The 14,310-nt window shown below is 54.3% G+C and overlaps 1 protein-coding gene across 2 annotated transcripts in view; it reads left to right on the forward strand.

The window, feature by feature from the left end:
* Positions 1-14,310, forward strand: part of PTPRN2 (protein tyrosine phosphatase receptor type N2) — a 981,520-nt gene that overhangs the window by 826,815 nt on the left and 140,395 nt on the right. The window lies entirely within an intron of this gene.

Below are 14,310 nucleotides of genomic sequence, written 5' to 3' on the forward strand. Positions count from 1 at the left end.
GCAGGTGCTGAGAAGGAAAGAAAGGGAACACCTGAGGGGCACCTCCCGTCCCTCCACGTGTCCCCAGAAGCGAGTCTGGGGAGCCAGGAGGTGGTAGGGTGTGTGCCCAGGAGAGCGGGAGCAGCACGGGGCAGGGCGGGCCCGGTGGAGGGTGGGACCTTCAGGCCCTCCGCACCCAAGCACACACACATGATCTCTTGCACCCTTCATTGGGGACCATTTCTCCTCTTCGTATTTGTGTTACTTAATCCTATTATCTTAAAGGATACCTTTCACATTTGTCAGAAAACAGAATTTCCATTGGCTTCCGTGAAAACCAAGGTTGCAGCTCCTAGAGTCAAGGTGGTCATAACAAGTATCAGGGCCCCTAAGGGTGCGGACGCCACACCCTGACCTGAGCGCCTTACGGCCAAGAGCTCCTGGGATCCATTCAGTAAGCCCATGAGTCAAGTACATTTTATTTCCATTTTCAAGGAGAGAAACTGAGGTATGGGACAGTGAAGCCACCTGCCTCGGTCACACAGTTAGTGGCCGAGCTGGGGTGTGGCTGCTTCCTCTAAACCACGGCAGTGTATACTGGGCACCCAATCGTGTGAGTAGAAACAGGAGTCTTCCAAACCACAGCATCAGACAATGTAAGGAAAGGGATCCCTGGCGGCACCTCACCCCACGGAGGACGGCACCAGGAGCTGCAGCTGGGAAAACAAAGGCCATCAGCTTTGGGTGAGTGAGGGCTTCAGAGGGCCTGAGCCCCGCAGTGACCGTCATTCACAGTGTTTGCTGCACTCAACTACATAAATATGACAGGGAAAGAAAAAGTGGCGGGCAGGGGAGAGGCTGCTCTCACCACAGCCCCGGAGAACCAGAGTCGGGCAAATGTCGTTCTCTGGGCCTCCGGACCTGTCAGAGTCTCTGAATCTCAAATCCGGAGCAGAGGCATAGGACGGGGGGCCGTGGGGAGTGAGAGGAGCGCACCGAGGCGGGGGTTGGGGCTGCAGGAACCCGCCAGGGTGGCCTGGAATTCGCCTTTCACCTCCTGCAGGTGACTCTGCCTGGCTGGGAAGAAGCTCTTTTGTGGAAGGCACACGTTGGGTGTTCCCATCCGGTTCTCTCCTGGACAGCTTGATGTTGCTTTAAGATCATTCCTTACTCCAGTAGTTACCCTCCGCTGCACAGCGAGTTATCCTGAAACTTAGCTTAAAACAACCGTGTTTTATCTCACAGTTTCTGTGGGCCTGGGGTCCTGGTGTGGACCAGCTGGAGGTTCCAGCTGGGTCCCCATAGGCTGTGATGAGGGTGTCCTCTCAGCTCAGCAGTGGCAGGCCCAGGCCGTCTGTGCTGTTGGCCCCTGTCCATGGACCCTGTCCACCGGGTTTCCCCATCAGCCGCCCACCACGTGGCAGCAGACATCCCTCAGAGCTAGCAAGTCAGTCGGGGGACCCCAGTGTGCAGCCTCAGAAGCCACCTCTGTTGCCTTTGCTGTCCTCCAGGCATCGGAGTGGAGTCACTAGGTCCAGTGGCACTCAGGGGAGAGAATTCCAGGAGGCCGGAGTCCCTGGGCCATCTCGGAAGCTGCCGGCCACACTGACATTTCAAGAATGAGTCCGTTCCATTTCCGTACACTCACTTTGCCACAGGCTCAGTTTAGGAGCTTTTCTTATTTCTCTATTTTTCCAAACTTTTGATACTTCCTTTTCTTCCCTTCATCTTCATTGAAGGCTTTCCACGAAGAGCCCTATCACAGCCCCTTCCTGAGACCAGTCTCAACAGCAGCAGCTTGAAAACAGCTGTTTTGGCCCCTCAGGTATGAAGGTCCCCTAGTGTTTCCTGGAGACACCTTCTGACCTCAGCTCCTTCTGAGGGACGGGCGACCAGAGGAGAGAGGAGTGGATTCGGCAGCGTGGAACAGCAGAATGGCACACACATGCTTTTCTGGTGGCGTACGTTGTATTCATTTAGCAAAAATCCATTTTTAAAACCCTAGACCTGTAGACTGATCAACAGATGAAACAGTGAGCTGCGCTGCCGCCTGCCTCTTTGTGTTGCCAGAGATTATTATCCAACCATATGCTGGAAACCTGATGGTGAGCATCGGCCCCAAAGCCACAGCATGCCCGCCGGTGGACAGGAGCATGTGTGGAGGACACTGAGCCAGCCGGTGGGCGTGGGCAGGCAGCCCTGTGCTCCCCACGGGGCTGTGAGAGTCGCCCACACCTCAGCTTGCTTCTCTGAGAGGAGACACCCATGCTTACCAGCACTGACCAGGCTTTCTCACAAACCTCACAGCCCACGTCAGTTACACGGGCACCAACTGGGCTCTCTTATAAACGCACAGCCCATGTCAGTTACACCAGTTACACCAGTACTGACCAGGCTTTCTCACAGATGCACAGCCCACAACATCAGTTACACCACACCGACCGGGCTCTATTATAGACGCACAGCCCGCATCGCTTACACCAGCACCGACCAGGCTTTCCTATACACGCACAACCCATGTCAGTTACACCAGCACCTGTACCAGGCTTTCCTATAAACACACAGCCCACATCAGTTACACCGCACTGACCCACTGACCGGGCTCTCTTATAAATGCACAGCCCACGTCACTTACACCAGCACCAACCAGGCTTTCTCGGAAACGCACAGCCCGCTGTCAGTTACACCAGCACTGACCAGGCTTTCTTATAAACGCACAGCCCACTTCAGTTAAGAGAAGCTTTGATACCTAGAACCACAGTGGTTTGTGAGTGGGTCAGAGTGTAGAATAAAGTCTGCACAGCTGTGGCCACAGAACTTTGGGTAGGAAGGGTCTTGGGGCAGCGCTGAGTGAGGGGAGGAGACGCCCCTGGAAGGGGCATCTGGAGCTGCTGGAGCAGACATCTCCCAGCCTCTTAGAGAGTGTATGGTAGAAGCACAGAAACAGCAGTGCTCACACGACACCTACGAGCACATTCTATGGAAAATAGAGAAGAAAGGCCATTATCTTTTTCAAAGACTGATACTATTAGTGAATTACTATTCAAAGAATAATAACTATTATTAATATTATTATTGGGGGGAGGCTTGGAGGCTCTGGTGGAGACCCAGGGAGCTCAGGCTGCAGAGACGAGTGACTCCAAGCCTGCCTGAGTCTGTAGCTAAGAACAGGGCTCTTCCCTGTGAAACATGCACTCCGTGTGTGGGTTCGCACAGGAGCCTGTGTGTTTTTGAGATTCTGGCACTGACTGGCTTGGGGTACTTCATTTACCTCTCAACACTTTGGTTTTCTCATCTGTAAAACTGGAAAAAAAAGAAACAATACATGAATTCCACGGTTTTTCTGGGAGTGAAAGGAAATCAAATATGGAAAAGTAGCTTGACAGGATGGAGCCACGGCTGCCCTGCTAACTAGAAAGTTCTCGCCTTCCTCCATGTATGCGAAAGCGTGCAAGTGTGAGAGACGGTGTGTGCGCACATGCGTGAAACGATGAGTGGTCCGTAGCACTCACATGTTCTGAAGGTGAGGGACTCAGCATTCGGCTTCAAACAATGGAAGACCCCAAGCCCACAGCTGAGCCAGCCAGGGTTCCTTGATGGGGAGAGAATGCGCAGGAGAGGGTGAGGGTGTCCTTGCAGATGCTGACCAGGGGCTTCTGGTGTGGGGAAGGGATGCAAGGGAGGTCTGGAGGCACCCCCCGTGTGTCCTTGGTTGATCGGATGAAAGGGAGCCAGCCTCTGACGGGTCTGAGGAAGGGTTGGTGGAATTCTCAGGGAGGAAGAGGAAGCTGTTCCGGTGGACAAGGTAGAGATGGCCAAGGCTGAGGGTGGTGGATGGAGGGGACGAGACCGCAGGACTGCTGGAGGCCAGCCGCCATCAGCATAGGGGGATGGGGAATAAGGTCAGACAAGGAATGACCTGAAAACAGTAATGGGATCTGATTGTGGGGAGGACAAAAGACAAGGAAGCCTCAAGCCTCACTCCAAAGATGGACATTCAGGACAGGCTGTCATCATGGAAACTGGGAAACCTGGTGGAGGAAAAGTAACTGACTCTGTTGCAAATGTGCTTGGACGCGTGAGCCTGGTTTTTCCGCGGTGTCACTCAGAGGCGCCGTCTCTCTTAGTGCTCACCACGTGTGGGCACTACTCTTTTGAAATGGCCTTTTAAAATGCACTCTTCATGATGGAGGTGCTCTTCCAGATTTGTTTCTTTTTTCATACTCTAAAGCCATTTGGAGACAAGGATAGTTAACTGAAGGAATGACGAGGTTCAGGTATGAGGAATCACAAGTGGAAAAGGTCAGAAAGCGTAAGACTAGATACCTGGGTTTGTTTGGGCATATTTCTGAAGACAATTCCAAATGGGAATTTCAGAAATGACTGAGCAAGGTTGAAGTAGGTATATCACTTCCTAAAGTGTGTGAATGGAAACATATTAGGGAGACATATAGTTACATGTGGCAGATTCGTAAGGGTTTTAAAAGTGGTCTCAGTACCTGAGAAAGCCCTGTTGCAGATGATACGCTAACGTTGTACCAGACTTGCTAGAATGCCAGCGTGCATCCCACCGCACCGACAGAGGACACGCAGCGGCTCCGTGCAGCTGGCCACTTGGCAGCTGAGAGTGAAACACATGGAATCCTGCCCCACCAATGCTCCGTCTCAGTGACAGCTCACCCTGAACCTGCTCTGCACTGTGTCAGAATGAAAAGCAACTGGGCAGGGTGCAGTGGCTCCCTCCTGTAATTCCAGCACTTTGGGAGGCCAAGGTGGGCAGACCACCTGACGTCAGGAGTTCGAGAACAGCCTGGCCAAGATGGCGAAATGCTGTTTCTACTATAAATACAAAAAAAAAAAAGAAAGAAAATTAGCTGGACCTGGTGGCAGACACCTGCAATCGCAGCTACTTGAGAGGCTGAGGCAGGAGAATTGCTTGAACCCAGGTGGTGGCGGTTGGCAGTGAGCCAAGATCATGCCACTGTACTCTAGCCTGGATGACAGAGCAAGACTCTGTCTCAGTAAAAAGAAAAGCAAAGCAACTGGCTCTTTCCTGAATTTCTGTTCACATTAGATCTAAATATGTATAGACATATTTGCAATATAAAATCAGAAAATATCACTCAAGAGTGATCACTTGATTGATTTTCCTTTTTAGTAGAATCCAGGTTCAAAGGCAAAAGCTTTGTCAGGCTATTGCTGTTCTTTCATTTAATTGGAGCCTATTTTCATACATTAAAATATATGTAGGCACTTCTCTTATAGAATATGTGGACAGGACATGGCTACGTTATATAACTGTGAAACAAACATTTACCTGAATTACCTGAATTATTGTTCTACTTTTAACTCCAAAACAACCCAAGGAAAAGTTTCCAAATATTATAATAGATGTGTAGTATGTAACTGACAAAATATGTGAAAGAGATTTTAAACAAAAAGAGAGATGACCTGGATATTCTTCACAGAAGTATCTTGTTTCCTTTCATCTAAACATAATGGCACTATTTAGCCATTTTCAAAAATGTTAGATTCTCGTTCATGTGGTAATGAGTCTTTCTTACAAACACTCAATCTAAGGAATTTTAGCTCAGTTTTGTAAAAAATAGAATCCAGTCATGAACATATAATATATGCACTATATTGAACATTAACTATGAAATACGTGCCTTATGGCATTATTCTGTAAATAATAAAGTATTAGATCTTTACAAATAGGTTGATTGAAAGTAATAGGTCTTCCAGACTAGAACCTAGAGAGTGAAAATCAGATGAACCTCTAGGGGGACTGCACTGTTTGTAAACACCTGTGCCTATGAACAGCATTTTTTCAGAATGCTACTTTTAATGGACAAAACTAATAATAGTAATAATGAAGCCTTGAGGCTTTTTCTACTCTTTGAATTACAACTTTGAAGCTTGGGGAACAAAAGTCTAAACATCCCGACATGTTTGTCAGCCAATCCTTCAAGCAGAAATGTTTGCTGAAACACATATTTGGTTTCTAAGCACATGGTCTTATGTAATCATGTCAAGCCATTGGTGGGATATCAACTCTGTCTCCTCATTGAGCTCCTGTTTTTGGATTTCAAAAACTTCGGCTTGATCGGCATATGAGCCAGCATGAGAACTAATAATCAAAGCTGAGTTGTGTTGGGGATTTATTTTTCAAAACAAAAATTGACTTCCCTTGCTCTGCTTTGAGTAAAGAATTCATATTTTTCTTGAAATAAAGTGAAATAACTTGGAAAAATAATTTTAGTATTTCTCAATTTTAAAATAAGGGCATTGATTTTATAGCTATATCTTACATTTGCTAACATAAGCAATGCGGCAAAATCTTATCTTAAAGAATCTTCCCAGTTCATGAATTTCTCCTGTGGGATAAACTCTGCTTCCAGTATGCATGGGTAGATGGTGAGGGCTCTACTAAGATGCACCTGTTTCTTCCCCATTGTTACAACAGACCTACCTTCTTTTACAGTCAATAAGGACTTCTCACTAGTGTCTGATGCTCTTCCAAATACTGTCCTTGAAAAAATAACTACTGGTGGTTCATACATTTCAACTTAGAGTCATCCATATTTGTGCAAGTGTCTTTGTTTTTAAATTATCTCAATGCCAACTACTGTGCTTTACTAGGAGGTCGACGTCTCAAAACATCTTGTTTTCAAAACGCACTCATTGCTATTTTGAAATGTTGTTTTCTTTAAATATATGCATAAAAATGCCTTATACACAAATCTACAATATTTTTAAAGATTCATTTTTATTTTTATAATTTTAAATACTTTTTATAAATGGATTTAGAAATCAAAAGTATTTTAAATACTCTTTCTGTACTATAAAATTATAAATTACTGTTTTAGTTTAAAAAACAAAATTGATTTAGACTTTCTGAAATCAAGAGTCTCGGGTGTTTTTCTAATCATTTTCTACCTTATCATATTATTTTAAATTCCTGAAATATGTGTTTTGCTTTATAATAATCATGTTTCCCATAACAGCCTTTCTCTGTTTTGTTTTAAAATACATTTTCTTTGATAATTTAGTACATGGGATATTTATTCTAATCACTTAAATGTGTAATCCATAACAATTTGGTGTTCCTTAAATTGAAAACGAGATTCTTATCACAGAACATTAGGTTTTACACATAACAAATGTGAAGTGCACTTTAAAAGAAGTATTGGCAGGATCAACAAATCATTTTTAAACTATTTATATTGTATAGCTATTTTGTAGGTCTTGGAGAATTTTACATATATTTTTTATTCATCAGCCAAACAACCTTAACTTCTGTATGAATAATATACTCATTTGTCATATATAAATGATTCCAATCAACATGACTCTCAAAAATATTTTGTGTCATGTTTAAAAGTTTTATCTGAAAATGTTATTGAAATCATGTAAATTGAAATTTATTATTAAATGAAGTCTAAGATCTCATGACCAAAAAAAAAAGAAAAAAGAAAAAATCCTCACATCATTATTCATTCTTCAAATTAGCTGAATCTAGTCTCACATTATTGCCGAGACACTTTTCTAAAGTATTTTCAAGAATTAAAAGATATATTTTCCACCCTGGAAATAAAAAGGGAATTTAAAATAAAGAAAAATAGAATGGAAATCTGGCGAGTAACTTACCAGTTTCTGAAGCAGTAGGACTAATAGAACCAGCACCTCAAATACAAAGGCGTTCTTCTAATGACCCCCTAGACTCTAGGGCTTGGAGTGTGGGTCCACCTTCAGCTCTGGCGGGGCCAGTTCTGCAGCCCCACTGAGGTCAGGCCGCAGCTTGGAGGAGGGGTGGTGGCAGGAAGGGGAGTGAGTTGGGGGCTCTCAGACATAAATCACCGTCTGCCACCCAGAATATATTGCCTGAGGCGCACCAAAGCCTGGAGGAGGAAAGGTGCTGTTCTGCTTGTGAACCCGCATGGAGCCTTTCAGGCCTTCTCACGATTTTTAAAGTGACCGAAATTGAACCGAATTGGTGCCACCTCCCACCCATTCTTCCTCAAAGCACTAGAAAGGTCATTAAATTCAGATCCAATCAGGAATGCGGTGCTTTGATGTTGGAAGTGAAACACTGGAAATCGGAAGAAGGAACTAAGGAAAACAGTTGTATTTATTCGTGTGTTCACTGTCAGGATACGTTTGTAAAGAAAGCAAAATCGGCTCTCTGGCCTGACGCCCCGTGCTGGGCTCCGCCTTGCTCTGGGGTCGCAGGCCCGGTGGCCGCCCCAGGACCCCCGACGGCAGGGTCCGCGTCCCCCTAGCCCTGTCCGAGACCCAGGGTGGCTGCGTGGGGTCTGCGCCGCCGTGGAGACTGAGGGGCTGGACACGGCCTGGCCGAGGGAGACAGCTACCGGCCACTCCCGGCCACCTCGGAGAGCTCCCGGCCGCCTGCAGGAGACCCTAGCCTGGATGAGGCTCCCGCGATCCAGGGCGAGGAGAGCCGCGGGCTGATGGGGACGGTGGTGCGAGGTCGCCGCGGGCTGGGAGGGTGCGCTGGGGCCCCTCTGGCCTCTGCCCTGAGCCGGCCTGGCCGGGAGCTCCCCGAGGCGACGCGCGGATCCCCAGCTGCTCCCTGGCCCAGACCTCAGGTGCGCCGGGCGCTCGGGCCGGGCAGGGCCGTGGTGGGGGCGCCGTCGCCCGCCCTTGTGCTCTGGGTAGCTGGGAAGACCCGCCCACTACCCGGTGCCCCAGGGCCCTGCGACCGCAGCGGGAGGGTCGGGGCAGCGAGGGCAGGACGCCCCAATGCCCCAGCGGCCGAGCCCGCGGCCTGCGCGCGTTCCCCGAGCCTACCCTGTCGCCAGCGCGGCGCAGCCAGACCCTAGGGCGCTCCCAGCACCGCGGAGGCCGGGCCTCCAGTCCTGGAGGGGATTCCTCTGTCGCCTCCCAGCTCCCGCGGGGAGTCCCAGGAACAACCCCCCCACCACGGGCACACACACACCAGACACGCGCGCACACACAGACGCGCGCGCAGGCCGTTGCTATGGAGAGGCCGGTTACCAGCCAGGCTGAGGGCAGCAGGTCCCCTCCTCCGAACCCCCTCCCCTCCCCGTCCCTTCTCTCCGCTGTCTTCCCCTCTTCCCGCCCTGGCTCCAGAGTCCTCCTCCCGCTGTCTCCGGCCTCCCGCCCCCCAGCGCCACCTCCCCTCCCCTCCTCTTTCTCTGCCCAGGGCCGGGCCTGGGGTCGCCCTGGATGGAGTCTGGCTGGGGACGCCGGGGCACCGGAGGAGGGTGGCAGGGAGGGACAGGAACTGCTGCCACTAGACTCTTTGCCCGAGAAGGTCCCTGGGAGGACATCCCGGGAGCTGGGGGAACCCAGGTACCGCTTATCTCTGACCTGCCCACCGCCGCGCCGCCCCCGAGTCAGAGTGCGGGGATTTCTGCAGGCCTTGCCCTGGGCATGGGGACCGAGAGGGCCAAGGTGATGTACCCCCTCCCCGCCTACTGGGGGGTTCACTCATGGGCAGAGGACCCCAGGGACGCTGCAGTTTCTAGCCTCTCGCGCCCCCGCCGAGCCGCACCGGGCCTCCTGCAGCCCGCTCAGGCCTGAGGGAACCATGGCCGGACGCGAGGCCACTTCTTTGCCCTGGGGCTTTATGAAGCGCTCTGGCCTTGCCCTATAAATACAAAAATAAATGCGGAACTCAGCCTGGGCCTGCGGTCAGAGGAAACGGGGTCCTTCAGCCACTTTTAGACAGGGGCCTGCAGCGGACGGCAAGGTACTCATATCTGTGGACGACCCCCGCCTCTGAGCCCTGTCCCCCGGGGCTCGCCCCCAGGTTTTACAGAACTTGGTTTGTAAGAGAAAAGCGCCAGGCAAGGCCCTCTGCGCGAGGCAGGTCTAGGGGCAGCGCCGGAGTACAAGGGAGGGGAGGGGAGACGGTGGAAACGCCGCCTGGGCCTGGCCTGGGGAGGTGGGGGGTGTGGAGGGGTTGGCCCCGGAGGGGCCGGGAGCGGGCCCCGCGGGCAGCCGGGTGTGCGGCGGGAGGGGCGTCGAGTGGCGCGGGCCGCCGTCTCCAGCTGTCCCGGGCGCAGGGAACAATGGCCAGGCGGTGGGAGAGGGGGGCCTAGGAGGGGGCCGCTGGGGTTTCCAGAAAAGGAGAAACTAAAGAGCCCTCCGCAGACTGTCATCTGCGTGTGACAAGATCTGCGCCCCCCTCTTCCTTTCTTCTCCTTGTTCCTGCAGCTGTGGGCCTCGGAGAGCGCATTGTACACACAGATGTTGGGTTTCAGCTCTCCGGCTCTCGCCAGCTCCGCGGGGGCGCCGCGCACCGGGGTGCCCCAACTTGTGGCTGTGGCCGATGGTCCAGGGCCTGGGGAGAGAGAGCGTGGGCGGGGGCCGGGGGAGGGCGCCGGAGTCCGCGGCTCAGCGGTCCTAGTCGCCCCGAGACCCTAGCTCGGCTCGCGCGCTGCAGGCCTGACTGCGCCAGGGGCCGGGAGTATGTGGGGAGGCTCGAGCGACTGGGAGCGTGACCCGTGATTCTGTTCCACTCCTTTCGCCCGCAGAGCGGTGGTCTAGGCCAGACCATTGACCTGGGGAGGGGGAAGGGCAAGGACGCAGCTCGCACGCCTGGGTTTTCACCGCTGTCTCCCTTCGGCGTTTTGGGCCAGCGGCCGACATTCGCCTGGACCAAATGGTGGCAAAGTCTCACCAGTTCCGCGTCTGGCAAGACACTTTCTACGCGCATCGGGACCTAAACACTCGGGACAGCCCTGGTAAAGTGAGCAGAGGGGCTCTCGTCTACTCGCCCTGCATCATTGGCCTGCTTCCATTTGGAAAGGGAGCAAAAAGGCCCGAACGGCCACACTGGAAAAAGTAACTGGAAAGAACGATGTGCCGTGAATTTTTCTCTTGCCAAGAGTGGCGACGCAGCCCACCCACCCCTCCCAGGACAAAGGTCACAGCAGAGCCGCGCGCCTTGACTTTTCTGGCCGAGGTCTCTCTCCCCTCGGTGCTACCCTGAACTTGCCCAGTATGAACGATAAAAGGCAGAAACACTGAAAAGAAAGAAAAGGCGAAGGCCCTGGCTTCGGCGTTGTACCAGTGACTGACAAAGCTGATGTCCATTCATAGTCTCGGGCGGGAGAGGGTGTTTGGAGAGCCGCGGCCCCTTAGCCAATTGCTGTCAGCAACATGTGGGGGGGGGGGGGACATCGCTATAGCAACCGGTGGCTGGGCCGCGAGCCGCGCCGCCGCCGGCCGGGTGCGCGCCGGGCCGGATATAAGGCGGGGCGCGGCGGCCGCGCTGGTTGGAGCTACGCGCGCGGCCGGCGGCCCTATGGGGACAGTCCGGAGCCCGCCCTGAGCCCGCCAGCGCCGCGTCTCGGCCCAGCGTGCCTAGCCCGGGGGCTGGGCCGGGGCGGAGCACGCGGAGCTGGGCCCAGCGGCCGCGCAGAGCTCCGGCGCCTGCGGGCTCCGAGCCCGTGCCGCCGCGCAGCCGCTGCCGCTGGAGCAGCGACGCGCGGCACCTTTGTCTCCACCGGCCGCCCTAGAAGTTTGTGGTCAGAAGCGGATGACCCCGCTAGTCTGTGGCTCCAGTGCAGGGAAGCAGCTGGCTGTGATGATGGCGCTGCCGCTACCCGCAGCTGCTGCGCCCCGAGGCCGCTCGGCCCGGCGCACGCCCCCACCTCCTCCCGCGCGGGCGCTGGGCGCCGGCCCAGCTGCAGGTAACCAGGGGTGCCGGGCGGGGCGCGGGCGCTCGTGGTGCGGTTGGGTGGGCCCTGGAAGAGGCGAGAGAGGCTGGGATGGGGGCGGAGGGAGCAGGAGGGGCCCACGAGGGCATCACCAGGCGCGTAGGTGGTGGGGCGAGGAAGAGAGCTTTCGAAGGCTGGAGGGCGCGCGTGGGGGCTCGAATGGGCAACCAGGACGTCCGAGAGCTCAGTGCAGGGGGGTCTCTGCATCTCCGCAGGACCCCTGTCAAAGGCTTGGGCTGGCAGGGGAGAGCTGCGCCTGGGATCATCCCCAAGTGGGTCTAGGGTGGGCATGTGAGGAGCGGGCAGAGGGCAGCTCTTTCTGAGCGCACAGATTGGGAGGGGTGGCAGCTGTCCTGGCCCAGCGCCCCGCGGAGACCGCCCCAAGGAGGCTAGGACCTCCCGGACTTCTCCCCAGCGCTCTTCTCTCGGCCTTTCGCGTTGCTCCCCACTCCCTGCAGTTCCGATCATTGCAGGGTGCGGAGGGTGGGGGGTGTGCAGGCACGGAGATGGGAGGCGTGTGGGAAAGGAGGAGGGAAGGGGCGAGCAGCCAGGATGGAGAGGAGCCAGTGTGGGCGCATTTTCTTCCTAGCCCATTTTGGGGCGCTCTTCGCCCTCCTCACCAGGGTCCGGGAGCGCGCCTCCGAGCCACGGGAGTATCCCAGCGAGCGGCGAATTGGAGGGCGCCGAGGGGCCCTGCAGGGAGAGGCGTTCCAGAGGCAGGTGGGGACGCCTCGGAGAGGCCACCTCTCCTCCCCCAAAGAGAACTGCGCTTTCCCAGCGCCTCCCCCACCCCAGGTGAGGCGGCCGCGTGCTCGCCAGAGAGAAACTTGTGACTGGACCCGAAGCTGTTGGAACAAGGGACATTTCCTTTCTTCGTAACTACCTGTGCAGTTCCGAACATTGGCCTGCTCCGTGCTTTTAGAGAAGCGTCGCTCCAGGGAATCGGGCAGACCCCCAAGTTAGAGTTAAAATCTCAGCAGAATTGCCTTTTAGGGCCAGAGAGAGTCTCCCGCCCTTTTTGGTCCTCAGTGCGCTGAGCTGGGCGCTGCAGGCTGGACCGCTGGGAGACGGGCCCCGCCACAGCCCTGAGGACGACGCGCCGGAGACTCTCCCAGCCGCTCTGCAGCCCCCGGCCCTGCCCGCGGGCCCCCGCCCCGTGCGTCCTTCTGCTCTGGGTTCAAGTCACCGACCTCCGTCCTCGGACAGCGGCCCCGGGGTCCAGGGCATGGTCCCGCCTCCCGAGCTGCGCGTCCCAGCCGGCACCGTGGAGCCACCCGCCTGGAGTCCGGGGCGCAGCGTGTCCGAGGGGACTTAGCCCGACCAGTCTGTCCTTGCGTCGCCGATCCCAGATTTTAGGACGGGAGCAAACAAGAGAGGAAGCGAAGGTTTGTGCGGAGGGAGCTGGAAGCTCTTCCTTTCACCCACACAGAGGAAAGTGCCCTCCCGCCCCCTCCCAAGCACACCCCTCTGCGCTCCGGAGAAGAAGGCGGCGGTGGCGGCTGCGCGGCCCGGGGGCTGCGGGCGCCGGCATTCCCTGGTGGACGCGGGCATGGTTAGGGACCTTGGTCCTCCCTCGCGGCCGGCGCGCTCTATGGCCAGGAGTCTGGGCCGCAGTACCCTCCGCGCCGGGACCCCTCTCAGGGCTCTGAATACCCGCGGCTCCGGGGAACACTTGGCCTTCGTGTTCGGCGCTGGGGCCTGATCTTTACGACTCCTGTGGGGATGCTGTGAACCGGCGAGGCGGGAGGGACGGGGTCGCTGGGGAGAAAGCCGAGGCTGCGGTCGGGGCCGAACGTTGACCCTCCCTTCCCTCGCCCTGTGCTCAAAGTCGTGCCACAGAGGGGTCCTGACAAGCGACGCTAGGCGGGTCTTGGGTTGGGGCTTCTGGGTCCGGGTAGAAAAGGCGAAGCGAAACCCCCCCAGTCCTAAAGAGGGTCTGGTTCTTGCGGTGTGGGGAGGCCGGGCACCGTCCCGGGAAGCACCTGGTGTGGAAGGCGCGCGTGCGTCCAGGCAGGCCTGGGGACCAGGCAGCACGATATATAGGGTCAGGAGCCGGTGCCTTAAGTGTGATCGGCTGAGTCTGAGTTTGGGTGTCATGAAAACGCCAGCGGAGATCTGAAAGAGGCTGGGGGCGCCTTTCTCAGGGGCATCCTTCCCCTGCTCAGTCTCTGGGTCCCTCTCTCCCACCGGAAACAATCTGCTGGTTAAAAATTAGTTTGCACAAGTGTGCTTCCCGCTTTGAACATCAGTATCATAAATCTTCCCTGATGTCTTAAAACACAGTATTTCTTTAAAACTGATGTGTTAGGAGTGCTTGAAGATGGCAATAGACAATTTATTACCGTTTTTGTATATTCACTTTTAAGTGTATGCCTGGAAAAACTCAATAGCCCATTTTAAAACAGTATATCCCCACTTATTTTCATTAAAGTTTACATTTAAGAATAATTTTTTCTTGAAGATTCTTTTCTTTTGCTTTTTTAGGTTTTTTGGCCACTTGAATGGCAGATTTGCAAGTACAATTTCATCTGCACAGAGGAACAATAGCTTTCAGTTGCACAAAGGGCTTCTCCCACCCTGAATTCAGACCGCAGTGCCTCTTGCTCTGATAATAGCTTCT

The sequence above is a fragment of the Trachypithecus francoisi genome, unplaced genomic scaffold, assembly GCF_009764315.1.
Source record: "Trachypithecus francoisi isolate TF-2019V2 unplaced genomic scaffold, Tfra_2.0 Lachesis_group4, whole genome shotgun sequence".
Lineage (NCBI taxonomy): Eukaryota > Metazoa > Chordata > Mammalia > Primates > Cercopithecidae > Trachypithecus > Trachypithecus francoisi.